At 48.7% G+C, this 24,117-nt stretch overlaps 1 long non-coding RNA gene across 1 annotated transcript; it reads left to right on the top strand.

Moving 5' to 3' along the window:
• The first annotated feature begins 18,765 nt into the window (after positions 1-18,765).
• LOC118934188 (uncharacterized) lies at positions 18,766-22,945 on the top strand. The gene is made up of 4 exons (XR_005033363.2): positions 18,766-19,138; positions 20,293-20,495; positions 20,871-20,929; positions 22,378-22,945. It is a non-coding gene; the product is annotated as an uncharacterized LOC118934188 (long non-coding RNA).
• Positions 22,946-24,117: the final 1,172 nt, after the last annotated feature.

Here is a 24,117-nt window from a genome sequence, read left to right as displayed (position 1 = left end):
GTGTGTGTGAGCCTGGGAGGGGGCGGGAGACGGCCAGACCTCCTTTCTCAAGGGGCCAATAGGGCGACTGGGCATCTCAGATTGGGGAGGCCGGGAGGACACGGCAGGGATTTTCCATGTAGCTCCCGTGAAGTCCGCTAACGGCTGATGGGAAGGTAGGCCCTGGGTGCAATGGCTGGAGCCAGAATAGTGTGTTTGTGCCAAGATTGGCTGTGAACATGTATTTGGGTGCATTTATTGAATTTGTTAGTGTATATTTGCCTCTGTTTATAGTTAGTAGTCAATCATGTGGGCACATTTTCGTCTGCCTTTTTTAGTGTGTGCATTTGTGTTTGCATCTGTATATGGTTCTGCTAATATTTGTGTGCATTAGTCTGTGAACTCTTGGTTTTGTTGGTCTGTGTATGTGTGTGTATGCTTACTTGTCGCCGGGTGAATGTGGGGTTGTTTGCACGTGTATGCATTTGAGGGACTATTTGTGTATATGTGTGTGCTAACACTGATGTAAAGTGGTCTTTAACAAATCTGAATGTGTATGTAGAGCATGTGTGCACTTGAGATCCTCTGTACGCGTTGAACTGGCTTGGGTACATTTGTGAGTGCAGAATTTTGGACCTGTGTTGGTGTGCCCATTGCCACATGTTAGTGTATTTGTGTGGATAGCAGTATTTTTGTTTACGTGACTTCTGCAGGTTGTTTTGGGGTATGTCTGTGTATGTTCGCTTAGCGGCATTATCTTTGTGATTTACAATAGGGCATGATTTGTGGATGCCTGTGTTGGGACATTTGTGGAGGCACAGAGATGCTGATTTATCCCCCTGTTCCTGTATGGGCCTAGCACTGTCCCCCACGGTCTCTAGGGAAGGTGATCTGGCTGGGGACAGGGAACTGGTCACTGGGTGGGACAATGACCCACAAGGTCTCCCATCAGGCAGCTTCTGCCTATGGTGCTGTTATTCCATTCTCCTCTTGCCAAGGGACAGGCTTTTACACAGTTTAGCGGCGTGGCTGGTTAGAGCTGGGTTCGCCCAGGAACAAGCAGGATGGCTCTCGCCTGGTCCCCTCAGACCCAGGTGGGACAGCTCTGGGAGCCCAAAATGAAACTGCTGTTTTTGGCAGCACCTGGCCCTGTGTTCCTCTGGCGTGAAGGGTCCTAGAGCTCTGACGGGGCGGAGCAGGGACCAGGAGAAACAAGAAGGGACCAGGAGGGAGGCACCCAGGCTCAAAGTGGAGGCCAGCTGCACTGCCTATTCCGTCTTTGTTTCACAGGGGTTTCTATCTTCCGAGTTCTCTCCACATCTGTCTTCCTCTCTGACTCCATATCTTCCTTATATTTAGCCTCCGTTCTCATTCTGTTCTCTTTCCCTATGTCTCTCCAACACTTTCCTTCTCAGTTTCACTCTATTTTTGTTTCCCTCCCTCTGCCTTTCTGCTGGGCATCCATATCCAGTGTATGGCTCAGTGCTGCAATTGGCGATCCTCATCGTGCACCATACAGATTTTGGGGTACTGGGGGAGGACTCACAGTTGTTAAAAACCCCCATCTAATGGCCTTCTCCCCTGCTCTGGACGAAGTGCACTGAGCCATCCTCCCGCATCCTCCCACCGGTACCTGAAGGGCCAGCCTGCTGTGTCTTTGCAGCCTGAGCTTTGCCTACCCTGCTGGCTGTTGGACGCTTGGTGCCCCATTTGGGACAAATCCATGGCCCTTACCTCCCAGATGTACTTAAATGCCAAAGTACAGCCAGGCCCTAGCAGCTGGGGAACCATGCCAGGGATAGGTGGCACTCTCAAAGAGCAGCTCCTGTCTCCCTGAGCCTGATGTTTTGAATCACCTGAGGCTGAATGCCCATTGCTGGCGAATAAGACTTGGGTTCCAGAAGCCCTAGTTTGGGCTTCTGCCTCCTGTAGCTTAGTTGTCTGTCTAGGCCATGCTGTCTAGGTCACAGTCCCTCTGAAGTTGCCATGGGGGCCTCAGCACAGCACAGCTCTGGTCCAGAACCCCCACACTCCAGCTCAGCTGCAGGAAAGCCTCCTTGGCCCTCTCCAGCCCTCCACCTTCCTTGGCGCACAGCTTCCAAAAAACGCGAGCAGACCAACTATTAGACGAATTATCCCCCGCTAACAGCGCTAACAGATGGCGACCAGGCAGCGAAATTCCCTCCTATATGTAACTAATAAACCGCTTGTGTCTTAACAGGGTAATGCATGGAGACGCAATGTCACTTATACAAGATGTTGATGGAATTTACTATATAAAAATCTTCCTCCTAGAGTAAAGAGTATCAACATTACAACTCGACAGACGGCGGCGGGATAAGTAAAACAGACAAAAGACAAACAAGATAATAATCTGTTTCCAATCACTTAAGCCCTGTAGAGTTAGTAATATGCGGTTTGCATATTCCCCCTTGAGTTCGGTAATTAATTACGGGCGAAGAAGCACACACACCCGCCCCGGGTGGGAGTTTGGAGGCGCGTGGAGCTGAGGCTTGTAGGGCTCCTCTCTCGACTTCTCCAGCCCGGGCGGGACACGGGGCAGCGGGCCGGAATGGGGACTCTTCCCGGCATTTGGAGCTAACCTTCCCGCAGGCTAATGAGAACATTTCAACTGCCTCACAGGAAACTCCTGCCAGTGGGAGGGGGGCGGGTGTCTGCAGCCCAGCAGGAATGGGGCTTTTCTGGAGGCCAGAGTATCTCCTTTCGCCTCTCTGAAGGCACCCCCCCTCCCTTTGAATGGCCAGGAGTGGCCTGCTTTCTTGGGGAACGAGCGCGCTGGGGGGCCTGGGAGGTGCGCCCCTCGTCCTTCCCTCCGCCTGGTGTCTTGGGCAGCACAGCCTGTCCTCTCCCGACGTGGATCATTACCCCCCACCCCGCCCCCACTGCCAAACGCTTTCTCGGCATCCTCTCCCACCCCCCGCCCCCAAGAGCCAGCGCGGCTTTAACATTAAACAAACGCAGCGAGCGCCTCAGAGCTGCGCTCTCGGCCGGGTCTGCGCGGCGGCGGCGGCGTTACAAATTGTAAATTTAAATTGCTCGCCGGATTCATTACCTCCCCTCTTTGATTTCAGCCAGCCGTGAAAAATTATACTGGTGTACCACTGAGAAACTGTTTTGCCGCAAAGAGCCCGCGCCTAATCACTGGCTTTCTCCCTCCGACAAAAGTGTAATTATTTTGTTTTGGGTGTAAATATAGGCAGCGCTGCGCACACACACTCAGCGTCCCGCCGCGCCGCCGCGCAATACCCGCCGCAGCAAGGAACCAGCCCCCGCGTAGCAGCGGGCGTGGAGCCTGGGCTGCGGAGGCCGGGGAAGGGCGGCTGGTTTGGCGCTCTGGCGAGACCCAGAGAGCCGAACAGCAGCCGGGTCTCCAGCACCTGCCCTCGGGAGTTTTGGTTTGCCCGAGGATTCCCAGAACGTGTGCGCCCAGGCTGGCTTGGTCAGGGCGCGGGCTCAGGCCTGGGCATCCATCCCACAGGGATGAAGAAAAGACGGAGGTGGTGGAGGAGAGGTCAGGTCTCCTAGTGGGCGCGGCCAGCCGGAGGCAGCTCCGAATCCGGTCAGGGAGAGAGTCCAGGCCTGGGCATCCTCAAAGGGCCAGGGCATAGGTGGAACCCTGGAAGGCAGAGGCGATGAAGCCGGCGTGCCCCTTGGTGCTCTGCCGTGGACTGCTTGGTTTTCAGAACATCTCTAAACCTGAACATCTCTGTGGGGTGCAGGGCCTTCCTGTCAGTTGAATTGCGCACGGCTTAATTAACGGTCTGTTAACTGGGCAGGCCCGACCTGAAACGTTTAATCAAAGACGCAGGGAATTCCTGTTTCTCCTTCCCTCCCTCCCTACCTTGCTTCCAGCTTTCAAAAATGGCGCCCCTCCCCAGGCACCCCCCTTCTTTCTCCCAGCGCTGGGAAGAGGAGTCTGAACGGGAAGTGGGGCTCTGAGTCTGAACTCAACCCCATTCCAATATCTGGGCTGGGACTTTAAGGCACCTCCTGCCTGTTGGGAAGAAACGGGGAGTCAGGTGGCTTTGAGACACCTGCAGGGGCCAGAAGGCCCTGCTCAGTGGGCCAGGTGTCCGGCTGGGCTGGTGGAAGGATGCTGGGCTGCCCTAAGTGCCCCCAGAGTCAGGTCCTGCATTCTGGGACGGAGTAGGCTGGGCGGGCAGCGACTGAGCTGTGCTTAGCGGTTTAGGGAGATTCAGTCCTAAAGAGTGGGTAGGCTCGAGTGCTGCCAGTTTAGAGACCTGGATGCTTGAGGCCAGCGCCAGGCTGAGGGTGGCCGCCCCTTTCTCCTTCCAGCAACCCACCTCCTAGAATGCACCTACTCCGCGGCCACACCGGTCAGGCTGCCTGGCCTGCTTCTGAAGGCCACATTCCGCTGCTGGGCGCGGCAGCCCAGGGCCCAGCTCAGGCTTCGTTTACTGGAAGGGCGAAGTCTGGGGCTTATCCCTGGGGGCTGGAGGTGGACCAGGGGAGGACGGAAGGAAGGGTGAAAGCCAGTCCCCCTACTTCTGAGGGAAACGCTGACGCTTTTGTTCAGAGAGCGAAACCCCTGCAATTCGTGCTGAGCCGCGGGCTGCCCGCTAGGTGCCCTGAAGGTGCAGATCCTAGGCGGCCAGACACGCAGAAGGGCTGAGCGGACAATCTCTGGGATCCTCCTCATCTTCCTGGCTGTTAGGGCTGTAGGCCGGCCCCAGCCCTTCCGCATCGGACGGCAGGCACGCTGGGGTGCGCAGGACTGTGGGGGCGGCCCCTTTGGGAACTTAAGCCCTGACGTCTATCTAGGGGGCTGTTTTTTTTTTTTATGAAGATGCCAGCAACACTTCTCCATCTCTGGAGAACAAAAGGGGAGACCTTTCCAGGGGCCCTAACCTCCAAATTAAAGATCCCTTAGACTTTCTAATTACTCTGCCTCCGACGAGCTAGTCTGTGTTTGACTCTGTACCTTGCTTCCGCTTTCTTTTCTTTCGGTCTTTTTCGCGGTCTCGGTAGCATTCTCCTTCTGCCCGCCCTTCCTCTCTCCCACCTCCTTTTTGTTAACCTAATATGGGTTCCTTTAGAATTCGCCCGACTTTGGCAGCCCGAGCGCGCCGTGTGCGCGCGCGCGTGCGTGTGTGTATTTCTCGGCTCCTAATACTTGTGTGTTGATAGAGTAAAGCAGTGGCCTCATTAGCCTTTGTTTAGAAGGTGTTAAAAGGGAAATCTGCATCGGAAAGCGGCGGTTTACACCGCAGCCTGGCTGAACGCCGCGTTGGAGCGGGCTGGGGTGACGGGGTGCGCCCACCCCTTCTGGCGCCCACCGCCGCGGACCCTGGGGGGGAGGGGCCCAGGGAAGGCGACCCCCAGCTCCGGCCTCCCAAGGCGAGTATGTTTACCCCACCGCGCGCCCTTCTGCTCTGCAGCGACCGCAGCGGGGATCACACTTCCTCTAAAACTCCTTTGAGCTGCCCATCAGTGCGCGGGAGCCTTTCTCCTCCAGGTTTCTTGTGGCGGGAGGCGGAAGGGGGAGGAGGGGAAGGGCAGAATGCTATTTCGAAAAAAAATCTAGGGATTTTTTTGAGGGGGGTGAATGAGGAATCTTTTGGAGGCGAATACTAGGCAGTCCGTAGTGGCTGGCTGGACTCCAGTCTTCCGGCTGGTTGGTTTGTGACGATATCCTTGCGCCCGGGACGCGGGCTTGGGACCCCTAAGCTTTAGGGGGGTCTGCAAGAGTCTTTTTTCTTTCCTCCCAACATACTCGCGGCCGGCCACAGGAAGTCTTCCTTGCGTTGGAGGCTCATTCTTAAACTTTCCCAGGCTACCCCCACCCTAGTGTTCCACTTGGGAAACGAGCTCCGCGAGAACAAATCGTAGCGTGGCTGGTGGACTTCTCTGAAGCTTGGCGAAAGCGAGTAACTTTATTGACCCTGGGCTAGTGTGTGCGTGCGTGCGTGTGTGTGTGCGTGTAGGATTTGTAGAATGAGCTTCAGGCGCGCGGACTTTCCCACTCCCTCGGGAAAACAAGGGAGGACAACGTGAGAAGAAACTCTTTTTATCCTGAACCTTACTAAAGGACCCAGAAAAAACATTTTTTTTACGCAGCCTCTGTGGGTGAGCTTGTTGATATTGGCGCCAGGCGCTTTTTCTGGCTAAGGGAGAAAAACGCGGCGGAATTCGTGCAGACGGGTGTACAGTCTCCGAACATAATTTATTGTTTTTTTTCAATGAATCAATGATTCATTGATTTTTGCCGGGCCTCAGTTGAATGGCAAGAAACACTTTCTCCTCTTTGTGGCTTCCCTCCTTGAGTTTCGATTTTCCCTCTCCTGGATTTGATGCTGCGGGTGGGTCTTGGGGTGAAGCTCAGCTGCTCTGGGCATCCTTGCGTGTCCACAGCCCGGGATGCGCCCCCGGCGAAGCGTTCGACGACGCCAGGTTTTTGTTTTGTTTTGTTTTTGGTCGAAGGCTAGGCATTGTCTGCGGACAGATCATAGGTGGCTGGGGCGTGGGGCATTGACAGCGAAACGAATTTCAAACCCAATCTGAACTCACCGCGGCGATTCTCGGGCCCCCAACACTGTAGACAGAAGCGAGGTTCTGCGTGAAACCAAGTTAAAATCCGCTGCCGTGATGCGGTGGGATGGGATCAGGGCCGAGTTCGGACGATGCGGGAGAGGATGGAAAAACCTCTACTTCTCTGGTCTGCTCTTTCTTTCTCCCCGAAGCAGGTCTGGCAGAGAAGGTAGCGGGCGTGCCAGAGGTGGCTGCCTGGCTGTGTGCGGGCGCCGGAGTTTGGACCGAGACAAAGACGAGAGCTGTCCGCGGTGCTGAACCCGCCGCGCGGCCGAGGGCGCAAAGGGGCTCCTCTAACCTGCCCTTTCCTCCTTTCTCGCCTCCCTCTCTCTCTCTTCTGCGTTTATTTTTCCCCCTTTGCCTTTCCTTACAACTCGAGTCCTGTAAATAGGTATATCAAAGAACAAAACGATTGATAAAAAACGGTGTCTTCTTTCTTCCCAAATAAATGATGTAAGAAAGGTTCATTTAAAATGTACTCTCAAACAAAAATAGCTATCCCCACCCTAAGGAAATTGACATGCATGCTTAAAACAATAGAACTAAGCAATAGCGAATGCTGCGAATCTGCCCTTTGGTTTATTCTGAAGAAGAGGCAAGGAGTTTAGAAATTTTAGTTTCAGGAATATCACATTCTAGGTATGTTAACTTCTTGGGTGGAAAAATATAAGAGCCAGGCAGGATTGGTGGTCATATATGAAGGTAAACAGACTAAGGCACTTGCCTACCAGTCGATAGATAGCTTGTGAGGGTCAAAGCATGGACAATAAGTTGACTTAACCCTTTGAAGTAGAGATGAGATCTGCAAGCTAACAATCCTGAGGATTATTAAGATGGAGATGATTCCTTTAAAAAGTTTGGGTACAAAAGGGTTAATCTGGTGCTTCATTTTCTAAATGTGCACAGTGTTATCTAGATCCCTGGCTTGGTGTATAAAGGAGCATCGATTCCTCTGCTCAAATCTGTATGCAGCACTTGTCTAAAGAAGTTTGTGCAAGGGAGAAGAAAATCACACACTCCCTCCCCAGAATAGGAGGGCTGTACCCATTTTAATGCACACAGATTTGTACATATTCCCTCTGGCATATCACAGATATACTGCTTTCCAGAGAGCCCAGATGCCCTAGGGCTGCCTCTTCATGTGGTCTTTAGCACCCTCCAAGCCTCCCCACCACAGGGGGGTCAGCTGAGCTTGGTGGTTAGCATTGCCAATACATGTGGAGAGAGGCCCTTATGAATTCAATGTAATGGATTCACTCTGGCCTCTATTCCCTATCACCCCTGGAATTCTAGAGCTAATTTACCCATAATGGCAGAGGAACCAGAATTCTCAAACCAGAGTGATTTATAATAAGGGGTTACATCTTTGGGTTGGGGTAATGACACCCCAATTCCTCTATACCCTCACTGTTACCTTCTTATCAAAATATCCTGATATCTTTCATTAAGGTGAAAGTGATCATCCCTTTGGGTTATATATCTTTAAACCTCTCAGATGCAGAACCTCATAGTTCCAGCAGAGAAACCCTGACCTTGGGTGGGTGAGGGGGAAATTTTTTAAAGTCTGTAATTGAGTGATCATTATATGCCTTTGATTCCTTGATCCTCACTGTGACTCTGGAAAGTTGTAGATGTTTATCATGGCTCCATTTTACAGATAAGGAAATTGAGGTTAAGGGATGTTCATAAGTTGCCTATGGTTACACAGTGAGGACCTATGATTCTAACCCAGTTCTCACTGGTTCTGGAGCCTATGCTTGATCTAACAACCCATTCTTTTCTGGGGGTCAATGCTGATGGTTATACTGATGGCTATACCAGTGGTTACCTAGCTACTTCTCTTTAGCACAATCCCTTTGGATTCCTAAGTCATCATGGCCTGTGGTCTGGATTTGGAAATAGGTTTAAGTCCCAAATATGAAAGCAAGAAATAAGAATGGAGAGCATAGGAGACTCTCCCTTCATAGGGTTGGGTGGGTGTCTCATACAATAGGACCAGTTTAATGTGAAAAGGGCCCTGGGTCATCTCCTAGCCCGTAGGAGTCATCCTTGACTCCCCTTTCTCTCCTGTTTCAGATCCAATTCATTAGCAAGTTCAGTTATCTCTGCCTCCAAAAATATATCCCAACCCATCTACTTCTCATCGTTCCACTGTCACCCTAATCTAAGCCACCTTCATCACATGTGTTTTATACCAGGAGCCACCCTGCTGGCCTCCCTGTTTCTTCTAACCTTGCACACCTTGGCAATCCATTCTCTCCACTGTAACTGAAGTTATATTATAAAAGTGTAAATCAGATCTTGTCATTCTTCTGACTTTAACTCTGATGATTCTCCAATGCACTTAGAATAAAATCCATTCTCCGCATCCCACTCTGCAGGGCCCTTTGTGATTGGCTCCTGCTCACTTCTCATAACGTGCTGCCCCTTCATTGTCCCAGGCTGTACCTCACACACACCGAGTTTTTCTCATCCCAAGACCTTTGCACTTGACTTGCCCCTGTGTCCTCAGATCCTTAGGAGATTGGCTTCCTCTTGTCACTTAGGTCTCAGTTCAGATTTCAACTTCTCCGAGAATTCTTAAGCAGCCCATTCTCAGTCACTCTGGAGCCCACCTCTGTTTTCTTTGTAGGCCTTATCAATATCTAGAATTATCCTATTTATATGTTTAGGTGCATATTGCCTGTCTTCCTTAATAAAATGTCAGTTCCATGAGGGCAGAGACTGTGTTTGTCTTGTTCACTGTTGAATCCCTGGTGCCTAGCTAAGTACCTACAACATAGGTGTTCAATACGTATGTGTTGACTGAATGAATAATGGATGAGCACAGAGACAATAAACGAGCTACGGAAGTGAACGGAGATGGATGGGCAAAGCTGAGAAGAGACTGAACTTCATTTGCCTATCTTCTGGGCTCTGCAAATGGAGTAGTTGGCTAGGTGGGGGTCTCAGCTTGGAAAAAGCAAGAAAGAAAACTTTGCCTATGGACCCTAAGAGAGGTCTATAGGTGGATTCCACAGGTCAGATATAGGATCAAATTGGGATGGAGAAACGGGTCTATGCCTTGGAGGGTGATTTTTATTTGTTTTTGTTGGGTGTGAAGCCTTCTTTAAAATGATGTACAAATGTTAGCTGTGAACAGAAGCAGAAATACTTAGAAAAGGGCCCAGCTTTGAAAGCTGTATTTCTTTCAATGTTGTTCCCCATGTCCGTGCGTCTCACTGACACACAGTGGAAAAAATCACATGAAGTGTCTCCCTTTCTCTGAGTAACTCCAAGGCGGTTTTCCTTCTCCCTCTTTTTGGGTTCTTCTCCCTTTGGCTGAATGCATAAACCACTCATTTCCTACCCAGCTTTCCTGGCATTGCCTGTCCCAGGGATCTGGTAAACTCGGCAGAGTCGGGCTGAGCTGAATTCACCTCTGTCTCCCTTACCTGCCCTTTCTTACGGTTTCCTTAGAGCAGAAGGTTTTGATACAGGTGTTCTGAATGAGCAAATGAACAGCCACGTGACTCCATAGCATTTTATCCCCAAATATCTGTAACAACTCCCAGTTGTATTCATCTGCTGGTATGTCCATCAACAGCAGGGTTATCCACCTTGGCATTATTGACATTTTGGGCTGGGTGACTCTTTGTTGTGGGGGAGTTTATGTAACCTGTACGTGAAAGGATGCTTAGCAGCATTGCTGGCCTCTGCTCCCTAGATGCCAATAGCACTTCCCCCAAGTTGTGAAAACCCAGATGTCTCTAGATGTTGCCAAATGTCCCTGGGGGTACAAGATCACCCCTGATTGAGAACCACTGATCTAGAGTAAGATCTGCCAGACCGCCTCCATTCCTGGGAAGCCCCAGGATTCCAGAACCTATCTTGTAGTCTTTGAAGAAAACACAATAAAATTGAGCCCCTATTATGGGGCAGGGCCTGTGCTGTCTAGGAGGTGGTGTTTATAAAGGTAAATTAGACGTATGCAAAGCACCTTCCTTTGTTTGCTCATTTGGTAAACATGTATTGGACACCTACTGTGTGCCAAACACTCTGTCAGAGGCTACAGTTGCTGCTGTGAGCAAGCACCTTTCCCCTGGCCGCCAGGCTGCTCACAGCCTAGCAGGGGAGACCCACCACCAACACAAATTTCCTTACAACCTCTCCACATTACTGTGGACATAGGAGGAGGAAGAGCTATGGACTCCTGGGCTGTTCATTCATTCACTCATTCCCCCCAAAGCATATGAAATTAGGTGCTTTTGTCTTAGTTACTTAATCTCTCTGAGGTTTGTTTTCTTTATTTGCAAACAAAGAGAGATAATTATGAGAAAAGAAATGAATACACTCATGGAGTTATTGTGAAAATTAAATGAGATGAAAAATGTAAAGTGCTTAACACAGTGCCTGGCACAAGGTAAGTGTCCAATCGATAATGGTTGCTATTAATTACTAGTGATGAAATATAAGTAATAACAAGAACAGCCCAGATGTGTTGAATAATTGTTTGGAATGAATGTATGAAAGTGCCTTGTCTACAAAAAGCAATCAATAAATATTTACAGGATAGAATCATGCACTTACTAAGAAAAATGAGGGGTAAGCCCTCAGAATGGAGGAGGAAGACATAGGGTCTCTTACCTGGTCCAGATCCCTGGGGCCACTGATGTGTTCTGCTAGGGGTCAAGTCCTTTTATTATTATTTTTAAGTCAGCAGATATCTCTGCTCTCCTTCCCTTTTCTCTCCCCTTCTATTAACCTGGGTGTCTGTTTTTTTCCTTCTCTTCTGGGAAGCTCCCTTTACATCTCTGGTTCTCAAACAGGGGTGATTTTTTATCCCCATGGGACATTTAGCAATATCTGGAGACATGTTTGGCTGACACAACTGGGTGGAGTGTGTTGTGGGCATCTAGTAGGTAGAGATCAGAGATACTGCTTGATACCTTACAATGCACAAGACAGTTTCCTCCAACCCCAGTTATTCAGCTCAAAATCTTAATGGTGGAGGTGGAGAAATCCTGCCTTATACCCTGTGACTGGCAGGAAGCCCTAGTTCCACTACCCAGAGTCAGGGTCCTGACTCCCAAGCCCCTTCTGCACTAACGGCCCCACTGGTGTGTGTGTGTGTGTGTGTGTGTGTGTGTGTGTGTGTGTGTCCGCCAGCCAGCTCCCACCCGTTCCTTCCTGAGCCAATTGGTAGCCTGAGCTAGCCAGAGCCCCAGGGCCAGCAGCCTCATGAACTTCTCCAGAGGGCTCTCCTGACCTCTCAAACCTCTTTGCCTTTCTCCTTCTCTCCAAGAGGCTTGAGGATGTTTGAGGCCTCATGAAACCAGAACTGGGAAGGCTTTGTTTTTAAAGATGCTGTCAGGTTCCTCTCTGGAAGTAGCTGATCCAGCTATTGCACATAGCTCCCCACCTGGCCATGTCCCAGTAGAATCTGCAGGTGGGGCTGGGGCACAGGTGACTGGGTGGTCTGGACCAGATGTGTGTGAGCTTTGAGGGGCACTAGAAGTCCTATTGTCTAAAAGATCTTCCAGCTTGGTCTGCTTCAGTGTGAGGCATTCCACCACTAGCATTACTAGTGACATTTTGAAAAGTAAACAGTGGCAACAACTTCTGTGGTGATTGCACGTGCTGGGAACCATGCAAAGCGCTTTACATGCATCTTTGGAGAAGGTGCTATTATTTCACCCATTTCACTGATGAGGAAACTGGGAAGTTCTCCAGCCTTTTACAACTTGTAACTTGCAAAGCCAAGATTGAATTCGGAGCTGCTTGATGCTAATTCACCAATACACTCTTCCAACAGTAATGTTTTTATTTGATTAACATCAAGTTGCCTGACTCTGTCACTCCCTTGCTATATGAGCTTGGGGAAACATTCTCCCTCTCTGGGCAGGAGTCTGTGAAGTGGAGCAGATGGATCAACCACCCTGCAAAAAAACACACCCCAGCCAACCTGCATTGGTTGACTGGAGTGTGTTTATTTGAACTGATCATTCTCCACTGTAGATCGCAGTAGCCCTTTGCTGGGCTCTGATCTCAACAATGTTCAGAGAGGAGAGAAGAGAGAGCAGCAGATTGCCCACCCACCTCTACTTGATGACAGGAGTGAGTCTTTTAATGTGAATTCTGATTGTCTAAATCTCAAGCCCTTCTTTCTATCGTTACTACCACTTTACAGGCACCTGAGACCCGGAGCAGATGGCTGCTTCGGTATTTTCCACATGGTGGCAAAGAAGGTAGGGACAGAAGTCCAGATTTCCAAAGGGTAATCCAGGGCCATAGGCATTATCCAGTCAATGGCTGGTCTTTCCCCTCCTCCAATGATCTCGCCTCTCCACCTCATCGAAGGATCAGAACCAATCAGCAGACATTTATTAAGCTCCTTCCATGATCAAGGCAATATGTGAGGGGCTGGGGGCAGGGAGATGAATCAGACCAGTGCTTGCCCCAGGAATTCCTCAGAAAAGATTAAATATGAAACCAGGAGAAGATACGAAATGCCCCAGGAAGGAAGAGTTTGCCGTGACCATGTTCATTGGTGTAGATACATAGAGTGAATGCTGATTGCACATGTTCCCTGGAGAAATCCAGAAGTGGGGGAGAGGAGAAATTCCAGTGGAAATGCATGAGCTATGGGCAAGTCTCTTTACCCTTCTACACTCTTCAGACTTTTCTAATCTGACACCCTCAGGGTTTTCAGAGGCAAACTCTGCCGAGTGTAGGCAGAGGGAAGATTGGATAGTGCCAGGCACAAGCCACGTTCAGCATCAGGAGGCCTGGTTCTGCCTTTGGATTTGCTGTGGTCTTGGGAAAGTTACCGAATCTCCCTGTTTCGGCCCTCAGTCTTTGAATTGGGAATTATGTGTCCCAAGCCTAATCTACACTTGCCAGAGCTCCCTGGAAAATTGTGTTGGAGCTATCTGAGGAATAATGATTTATATTTGGCAGACATAGAGTTCTGTTTCCTTCTGAGGGAAAATTGATCATAAAGAGGGGAGGCCGACCAGAAACCCAGTCTTCTCCAGGAATGGGGAGCCCAGAAGAAAGTCATGGGTGGGCTTGGTGGAGTTGGCCCAGGAACTGAGGGTTGTTTTCCATCACTGTTCTCACCTAGGGCTTGGACCAAGGAGAGATGGCAACCTCATCAACAAAGAAATAGATATTCCCTGAGACTGAGCATGTGTGTACAAGGCTGGAGAGAGAACTCAGCAATGGGTCAATCAGCAAACACCTATTAGGAGATAAATACGTGTCAGGCTTTGAGTGTAGTGTGTTGTGGATGCAAAGATCTTCAAGGATCTCATAGTTTAAGGAGAGGACCTCAAGACCTGGGTCCTGAATGTCAGCTCCATCTACCCAGCTCCCCACTGAATAGACCCCTCCAACTCAGTGTGAGGGGGTCTTCCATGTGCTCTCTGGATTCGCTCTTCACCCACTCTGTGCTCCAGGAGGCTGACTGACGTGGACAGCACCCATGGACTGTCTTCCCTCTGACCTCTGCTTGGCTTTGGTCAATGGGGATCCCTGATGGGAGGTCAGAGCAAGGTCGAGCAGCTATGCCTCTGACTCCCTCCCTGGAGCCACAGCTCCTGTTGAGTGACTGAACACTACTGCCTGACAAGCCACTGTTCCAGTTGCTTCTCTGGGTATAGCGACCAAAGCTAATGCTCACTTCTTGAAGGCTTGGTAAAAAGCATCAGAAAATGGCCTGGGGTAGGGATGGGTTATTTTCCAGGGGCCTCTCCCATAGGCAGCCTGAGAGCTTCCTTTGGGGGCACCAGAGCCTCATGGCCTCCTAGGAGGACCTTTGTGTGATCGCCAAACCCAACTCACTCCAAGGCCTTCCTGCAGAGGAACTGGGTCCTCAGGGTTTCTGGGAACTGAGGTCCTGGTCACATCAGCACCAACAATGTCCAAATGATCAGAAAGAGATTTTTGAATTTTTACCCTGTTCTATTTTGATCCAACATGCTTTTCCCAACAACTCAGCTGGGACTTAGTGCTGAAAATTCCTGAACTGAAAGCAATAGTGTCTCATGCCATCTTTCATAGAACCATGTTGTTTGATTGTTTGAGCTGGTCTGAGGTTTGCATAAAGCCAGTCTCACCTGAGTGGACCTCATAAACCAGGATGTTTTAGGACCTTTAGGAGATAAAGATGTGTCAGGTCTTGAGTGTAATTTGTTGTGGATGCAAAGATCTTCGAGGAACTCATAGCTTTTCTTTTCTTCTTTGGAACCAGACTATAAGGACCTTGAAGATGGGTTCTTCCATCTCTGCATTTTCTGTGACTTTCCGTCCTCATTACTCAGTATCTTTTGGGACCATAAGGAAACCTGTTTTATTTCTGGGGTGTGGTTGGTGTGGTGTGGAAGGAGTGAGAGCTCCCAGGGCCGTGGCTTTGAATAGCATTGCTTCTTTAACACTTTTCTCTGTTTAACTGATTGTGGAAGGAATCTAAGTTCATGGTGGAACATTTTGGAGATCAAGCCAGATGACAAAGTAAAACAAATGGGAGGTGTCTGATTCCAGACCAGGCTTACTTCAAGTAGATCCTGGTCTTCCCTTAGGAGAAGTGGAGCTTAGAAATGAGATTTGCTGGAAGGCCTGGGGAAGTGTGGCCTGAAGACCTGAAGGTTTGTAAAGGGCTGTTGTTTGACAGAGGAATTAGGTCTGTTCAGAGCGGCCTTGAGGGCTGAATAAGGACCAGTGGGTGGAAATTATGAGCAAGCAGATTTAGCATCCAGAGAAGGCCAGTCTTGTCACTGTTTGGGCTGTTGCAAAAGGGGATGAGCCTCCTGCCATAGGGGGATAAAAGAAAAGGCTAAGGGATGTAGAGGACATTCCAACAGTGACCTACAGGACCACTGGTTCCCAGATGCCCGCAGATCACCAAAGCACTTACTGAAAACCCAGATTCATTCATTCATGTATACAGCTGATGTTTATTGGGCATCTGCTATGTGCCAGGCACTGGGCTAGGCAGCGAGGCCTCTGTAGTGATGAGACAGATAAAGTCCTGGCTCTCATGTAGCTCACATTTTCATTGGGGTGACAGACAATAAGATATAAATAAGGTATCTTTGTGTTGTGGTCTGGGCTTCAAAGTTAACCAACTCAGGTAATTGATGGACATCAACAGGGGCTGGGGATCTGCTTTAGACTGAGACCTATGGAGGTGATATGTAAGCTGAGACCAAAGCCAGCCATGGAAAGATCTGGGGAGAGAGTGTTCCTGACAGAATAAATATGAAGTGCAGACGTGTGGTGGTGGGGCATTGGCACGAGGGGCATGTGTAGGACTTGAGGTGGGAAAGAGGGGGTCCTGTGGAGAGTCTGGATTTTATCCACCTGAAGTGGAGCCATAAGAAACCATGGGTGGTGGTGGGGCCAGAGAATCTACTTTTCCAATTCGTTTTCCTGGTGATTCTGATACGCAGCCAGCTTAGAGACTCTCCAGACAAGGGAACCTCTGAGGCCTGCCTCCTGCCAGCGGTCTCTCTTCCAAGAGACCTCAGTCCCCAGGGCAGCCCACTGTCTCTGGAATGAGGAGGGGAGAAAGCTAGAGAGAACCTGAGTATTTCCTTTGCTGTCCTAGCATCACCCCCTCCACCTTTGTTATTCTCCTAGGAAGAGAGTTTTAAATAGGGGATGGATCACAAGATTAGAAAGGAACAGGCCTTGTCCTGGCCTAGTGGGTACAGCTCCTTCTGGCTGGGAGTTCTAGATCTATTTTTTTATAAACCAGAAATGGGCAAAGAGGTTCTCTTTGTGGTTAAGAGTCTAGACAAGGGAATGGCAGGACCAGCTGGTGCAAAATGAAAATGAGGGGCCCCTCATGCAACAGTTACTAAGAATGTCAAGATGCTGCATTAAACTGAGTGGGGAGCCCCTGGGACCTCACAGTTTGCATTTCCATGAAACCCATCCTGGAAGAAAAGGAGGAGGAAATGGGAAAAGAAGAAGAAAGGAGGAAATGTGAGGGAGAGAGGAATGGGGAGCAAAAGGGAGGAGAAAGGAGAGAACCCAGGTGGGAATCCATAGCCTCAAGCAATGACGCAGCTAAGCAGTCTTTCTGGAGGATTTTCTGTGACCAGCTCCGGGACAAGCCCTTCACTTACCTTATGCCAACGAATCTCCTAACAACCCCTGGAGTAGGTAGGTGCTGTCATAATTCCCAGGCAGTAGATGAGGAAACTGAGGCCCAGAGAGATGAGGTCACCAACTCAAGGTCACACAGCTCGGAGGGGCCAACCTGGAATCTGAACACAAGTTCTCAGACCTGAAACCCATGCTCTCAGGCACCAGGCTGCTGGTGATACCCCCATAGTTGGATGTTTCTGCCACAGGGAAGGGTATGGGGGCCAAAGTCCTGGGGTTGAACCCCAGTTCTGACATCATCACTGGGACACCTCAGGTAAAGTGTCCTGGTCACTATGGTCTCTTGCTTGGACAAAGGCAGTGGACTTCACAGTGGCCTTCCTGCTGCCATTCTTGTTCCTTCCATTCTCCATCCAGAAGATCTTCTTCCCTCCCTCCCTTCCTTCCTTCCTCTCTCTTTTTCTCTTCCATTCTTCCTTTCTCCCTTTCTCTCTCCTTTATTTCTTTTTCTTCCTTTCCTTCTTTCTCTGTGGTAAAATAAATCTAACAAGAAACTTAGCATTTAACCATTTTTCATTGTACAATTCAGTGTTGTTTGGTGCATTCACAATGTTGTGCAACCATCAGCATTCCCTGGTTCCTAAACTTCCTCATCATTGGAAACGAGCTCTTCCCCTAAGGCAGTAACTCCCCATGGCCCCCTCCCCCCAACTCCTGGCAACCTCTATTCTGTTTTCTGTCTCTATGGGTTTGACCATTCTAGGTGTTTCACTTTAAGCGGATTGTACAGCATTTGTCTTTTTGTGTCTGACTTCTTTCACTTAGCATGATGTTTTTGAGGTTCATCCCTGTTGTAGAATGTGCCAAAATGTCATTCTTTTTATGGCTGAATATTATTCCATGGCATCGATGGGCCACATCTGTTTATCCATTTGTTTACGGACACTTGGGTGTTTTCACCTTTGAGCTATTGTGAATACAGCTGTTGTGAACATTTACATTCAAGTATCCATCTGAGTCCCTGTTTTGAATTCTTTTGAGCCTATACCTTGGAAACATGATATAAGTTCATGGTGATGGTGGTGCCCATCACACGTGAATAAAATCCAGGCTGTCCGCCTGAGTATCTGCAGGCCTATCTCATATCATTATAAGGGACCACTACTCTTTAAATATTTCGATGAACCATTTGAATTTGCTAGTATTTGACTGTTCTTAACCTTTCAAAAATGGCAATTCCAAATGGGTCAACCTCATCTTGCATGAATGAATGAGCAAAAGCTGCTCTCCTCTCGGAGCCTCTGCCTTCTCATCTGTAAGCTGGGGGCAGTCATCGCTGAGCAGGGGCAGGGATATGGAGGCCGGCCTCCCAGACCACTGTGGCTGCCCTGCTGTGTGGGAGGGGCTCCTGGGACACCCATGTGAGGCCCTGCGGCTGGAGATACGAGCATGATGAATGGATCGTGGAATAGGTCCTAGGAGGAGACGGAGAGGATGGGATTGACACTATTTAGCTGAGGAATGACCTCCTGACACTCTTCAAATAAATGCATGCTTGTGATGGAGGCGGAGGCAGCGGCTGCCGTGGCCACTGCCTCTGGTTCTGGCGCGAGAGAACAAAACAGACTGGCATTGTGTGTGTGCGTGGGAGAGCGTGTCTGTGTGTGTCACTCTGTGTTCCTGTGTGTATCCGTGTCTTTCTTCTTTGTGTGTGTGCCTGTCTATATTTGTGTATGTCTAAGCATGTCTATCTATGTGTGTGTGTGTGTCTAGTTGTGTCTCTATGTGTTTGTCTTTGTGTCTGTCTGAACGTGTTTTTTGTGTGTGTTTCTTTAAGCATGTGTGAGTGTAAGAGCTGCCTGGATGCATAAAGGAATCTTTTCTGCACCCCAGAAGTGTTCAGTTTCCATTTTAATTAAACAGTCACTGGTTGAGCACCTACTATGTGCCAAGGCACTGTATTTGGTGCAAGGAGGAGTAACCTGTGAGTAAAACCAAATCCAAAACACCTGGTCAGCAGAACTTTCTCAGCGCCCCTTGGATTTCAACCAGCAGGTAAACAGTATACAGTTAACCACGGTAACAGACTGACAGTAACTGACCACTCTCTGGGTGTCTCAAGTTCTTTCTGTGGATGTTTTAAAATATCATTCCCACCTCTATAATACTGTCATTATTCTCACTTTGCTTATGAGGAAGCTGAGGCACAGAGAGGGGAAGCCACTTGCCCTAGGTCACACAGCAAACAGATGGTGAGATAGGGAAGGTGGTCAAACCCAGGAAGTTGGACTCTGGAACTGTCATTTTATTTACACTCAAGATCTTTACTAATTGGCAGTAAGCAACTATTTGGGAGAATTAATTTTTTCCCCTAATTTTCAAACCTGGATTTGAAGAACAGTGAAAAAGAATATCCAACGCCCCTTGAACCAGCATATGAAGTTACACACAACTGCCTCAAAGACTGCACAGGCGCCCACTGCTACAGGCAGGAAGGGTGAGTGGACCTATGGGGCTGGGGCGTCCATGGGAAGAGCCCCCACTTGCTATTGTCCAAGCAGCCTCCCTGGCAGGGGATGCTGGGGAGGATCACCAGGTGGGAGAAGTCAAGGTGACCCTTGGAGAAGGAGGGCCAGTCCTGACCCTGGGCTTCGTTCAGGTGGGTCTAATCAGGCAGAGGTGGAAGGCAGGTATTTGAGCTCACAGAATGATGAGCGAAGGGACCAGTCCCACAGAGTGGCCGAGTACCATTTGCACCTGTTACCTGGGATGCAGGCTAAAGATGCCGACTCCAGGGACACTCCAGACCTATAGAAACAGAATCTTCAGAGGCAGGCAGGAGTCTAACTTGTAACAAAGGCTTCAGGTGATTCTTACATTCTTTACATTTGAGGTGCTGGGAGAAACTGGGGGAGGTTAAGGTAGTGCCAGATCACAGATGGCCTTGAATGTTAGGCTACATTTGGACTTTGTCCTGAGGGCCATGGGGAGCCATCCATGGTGTCTGAGCCTGGTTTGCTTGTTTGGTGGTGCAGTGAAGGCTGGTTGGAAGGAAATCAGACAGCAGGCAGTAATTCCTGTGAGGAGGCCTGTACTTGGGCAGGGAAGCCGGGGGAGGGAGCAGAAAGTCATTAAGCAGTACATCTGTGGCGCTGGAGAAGTTGTGGAAGGTCCTGTCTTATATGGAGGTCAGACAATGGGGTCAAATGTCTTGATCTTCCAACATAGGACTATCTTCTAGGTTTGGATCCATTCATTGAATTTTATCAACCAGAAAAGGCTTCCTGGAGGAGGTGACGCTACCCTCAGACCTCAGTGAAGGGCGAAGCCAGAGAGAAAAGAAAAGAGATTTAAGGAGTAACGGTTCAGTATTCAAAGCCACTCCCTTCTAAGGGGCTTCCTGCACCCAGGACATTTCCAACTTCTCCTCCAAGAGTTGCAGAGACCCCTCCTGGGTGTGTGTCTTCCATCAAAACGTGGAGAAAGTTGATTAGTGTGGGCGGCAGCCAGGACTGGCGTTTCTAATTAACACGCAGGCAGGGAGAATGCCTCTTCTTCCAGACTCTGTATTCAGCTGATTGAATATCAGGGCTCATACTAAACTACGAATCGTGTGTCAAAAATAAAGCCTGTGCTTTCCTCTCGTTAAAGGAACAGTGTCCTCATTTCTGGCCGTCTGCCTCCGCATCACCTCCTGTGCTGCTTCGATCCCTGGAGCTGGGTGCGGGGACGGGGGCCTCCAGGTAGGCAGCATCCTGCCCCCCGCCCCGCCAACATCACACACACGTACAGGGGATGAGAAAGCACCAGGCTTGGATGGCGAAAATCCAGAGTAAGGTGGAGAAGAATCCCAGGTGGGTTTCGGGAGCTACCAGGCTCAGGAGAGAAGGAAGAGAAACGGGCCATAAAGAGAGAAAGGCGGCTTGCTGTGGCAGGGGAGAGAGAGAGGGGCGAGCAAACACAGGTTCATTAATCTGTAGTTCGTCTGCCTTTTCTGTTAGGAGGATGAACTTGATGAGTTAATTAAGTCGCAGTCTGTAAAACCAGTTTATTTGCATAGCAAACTCCTGGGCCAGTGTGCTGTGAGTTGAGTGTGTACGAGCAGACAATTCGGGGGAAATTACAGCCTCATTAATATGCTAATCTGGTTGCAGGCCTGGAACGGAGTTTTGGGTTGGTGGTGCTTGGGGGTGGTGGGTGTTTGGTTGCTTAGCAACCCTTTTCTCCAGGTAACCCTTCTCTGGCTTGCCCTTGATATCCCCCGAAGGATTGCAATGTGGAAGAGGAGGTAAGCGGGGGGAAAGCATTCTGTTGTCACAGAACAGTGAGCAAAATAAAAGGCAAACACACACATTCACACACACATCCACACTGTGCTGGGTGTCTTTACAAACAGGCTTGGGGAGGGGGCAGAGGAGCCCATGTGGGTGCAATAGACAGACACTAACATGCAAATGTAGTGTGTGATCTGTAGAAATAGATACAGGGTAACACCCTATTACACACACACGCTTGTGTGTGTACACAAACACAATTGATGCATGGGTTTTGTTTAACAAATAAACCCACATAATGAGATCCTGAGTTTATGTAATGACACATGCTGTATGTGATACCTCCCCATCACACACCCACACACACCACACACACACGCTCTGCTATTCTGTGTGCCATCTTTACCAAGAACACAATAGATATAAATGCATTAAATTAAATGTAGTGTGATATTCAGATAACAATCAACTGTAAAATGCACGTGTGCACACACGCACACACACAGAGTTCGTACGAATAGGCTGTGGTAAAAATGAAGGATAGTATTGCATATGTGTACACATGGAACATACATGCATCTATGCAAGTAAACATTGGTGTAATATGCACAGACATATACACAATGTATGATCAGGTATACCAAGAGTCACTAGGTACACACACACATGTGCGCTCACATGTAGGCATGTAGCATAGAGCATACAGCCTCAGAGTCCCATCCCGTATCTCTCTCCCTTGTTGCTCTTAATCTGAGCTAAACCTGCTTTCTATATTGCACACTCCTGCCACATCTCTGGATCCCCAGCTCAGTGAATGCCACTATTCCTGATTTCTCCCTTCCCTTATCCCTTCCCCAGCCACCCAGTTACAGCAGTATCTTCTTTGGCCCATGCATATCTGACAGGTAGCATCAAACCTTCCCCAGGAAAGCAAAATATGGGATCAAGGGTGTCAATGCCTCACCTTCCATAAGAGAAGAAGGACCGTGCCCTGATGGTCTTCTGGGTGAGTGCTATAAATAGCAAGGCGCAGATCATTCTCACATTCTATAAGTTGTTCCAGAAAAGAAGGAAAAAGAAGAAAAGGAAAGCTGCCCAACTTGCAACCTCGAGAGCAAGCTTGGATAAGATTACTAGAAAAAAATTACTAATAATCTGAGAAACACACACTGAAACCTAAATGAAGCAAAGTGTCTTTCTACCTAATTGGTAAAAAACGGAATGTTGGGGACACTGAGAGCTGGAGAGCATGTGGGAAAGGAAAGCCCTGGGGCATGCTGGTGAGGAGCAGCAGCATGTCAGTATCTTCTGATGTTAAATATGTGCATACATCATGCCCCTGAAATCCATTTTTGGGTATGAGTCCTAGAACACCTTTCACACAGATATGAAAGGAAACATGCTGATCACTGCAGCAGTGTTAGTGTTGCCAAACAGAGGCAAACTGACCATCCTTCATTAGGTGAATGGGTAAAGAAATGAGGAAGAGGACGTTCTGGGTGGCCATGCAGAAGCCAGAAGAGCAAACCAGAGCTGCATGTAGCAACACGACGGCTGTAAATATATTTTATGTGAAAAAGTAAGAAACAGAGTAAGATGTGTAAAACCGTGTCACTTATGTAAATTACAAACAGTAATGTAGTCCCTCAGCAGTTGACTGGAATAATAAACAGTGGCACCTCTGTACAGGGCAGTCCTACTCAGCATGAAAAAGGAGTGGATCCTGATTCAGGCCACATCACGGATGAATCTCAGAAGCATCATGCTAAGTGGAAAAGGACAGATGCAAAACACTGCCCATGGTAGGGCTCCATTTGCAGCAAAGTTGAGAACAGGTGAAACTAATCTATAGGGGTGGGAAGATGGGAGCAGGGGTGGTGGCGTTGACTCCAAAGAGGTACAGGGGACTTTCTCTAGGGTGATGGAAATGTTTTATGTCTTGATTGTGGAAGTGATGGGAATGTACACTTTTATCAAAATTTATCAAACTAGATAGTTAAAACAGGTACCTTTTTATTGAATGAAAATGAGCCTCAGTAAAGCCTATTTTAAAATAGTTTATTGTAAATAATAAAATATGAAATAAAAATAACACTTAAAATTTTTAATGATATGTGTGTATCTCTCTCTCTCTGTGTCTGTGTATATATGTGTCTATCTATTTGTCTGGCATACACTGGAGTAGGCACTTCTAGTGGGGAGGAAAAGGAAATTGTGAATGGGGATTGCGGTAGATTGGATTATGGTCATCAGTTCTTCACTCCCTGCTGTTACAGAATCATACTTCTCCACCTCTGCCATGTCTTCAGTGTGGTGGAGTGCACTTCCCCACCCCTTGGCTTTGGACTCAGCCATGTGACTTGACCAATGGAATGTTAAAAGATGTGACACGAGCAAAAGCTTTAAATGTGCTTATGTGGTTTTTGTCCTTCTCTCTTGCACCTTTATGATTTACTCAACAAGCTCACGCCATAGGCAGCTGCTGCCCTTGCAGCCTGGGCTCCATGGAGCAGACCTGCACCCTTCAGGAAGCCCAGAGCCGACCTCACTGAGCTCAGCCCTGATCAGCCAAACCACAGCAACCTGCACACTGACACGTGTGAAAAAATTTTTTCAAATACCAAAAAAAAACACACCAAAAACTGTCGTGAGCCTCTGGGGTTACGAGGTTGTTTGTTATGCAGCTTAATTTCAATAGTAGCTGACTCATAGAGGAACAAAGGGGAAAATCATAATGAAATAAAAAGCAAAAGGGGAGCTTTGCCTAAATAAATGTTGATTATATGCCCTATGAATTGAGAATTACAAACTTAATTTCAACACCTGAAGTTAAGAAGAAACCAATCTGCCTGCTTATAAACTTCCTATATAGCTACAGGTGCCTTCACTTCTTGGCAGAGCAACCAGGCCCAGATTCTGTCTTTCCTCATCCGAAATTAGAGAAGTCCTATTTTTTTGATTTCTATATCCTGGGGTACCTAATCTTACAGTCTCTAGTGCTAGGGGAGGAATTTATTTATCTACATCTGTCTGATTCTGCCCACAAGGTTCTGCACAGCTCCTCAAAACTGGACTCCTCACACCCCCAGGACCTTTGCCTGGGCTGTTCCTCTTGCCTGATATGCAGTTCCCATAACTGCATCCTATTGACCTTTTGAGGTTCAGATCAAAGAGGCACCCAGGAAATATCTGTTACAGTGAC

This window comes from Manis pentadactyla, chromosome 14 (assembly GCF_030020395.1).
Source record: "Manis pentadactyla isolate mManPen7 chromosome 14, mManPen7.hap1, whole genome shotgun sequence".
Taxonomy (NCBI): domain Eukaryota; kingdom Metazoa; phylum Chordata; class Mammalia; order Pholidota; family Manidae; genus Manis; species Manis pentadactyla.
The sequence above is the reverse complement of the archived record's forward strand: the minus strand, read 5'-3'. Positions and strand labels throughout refer to the sequence as shown.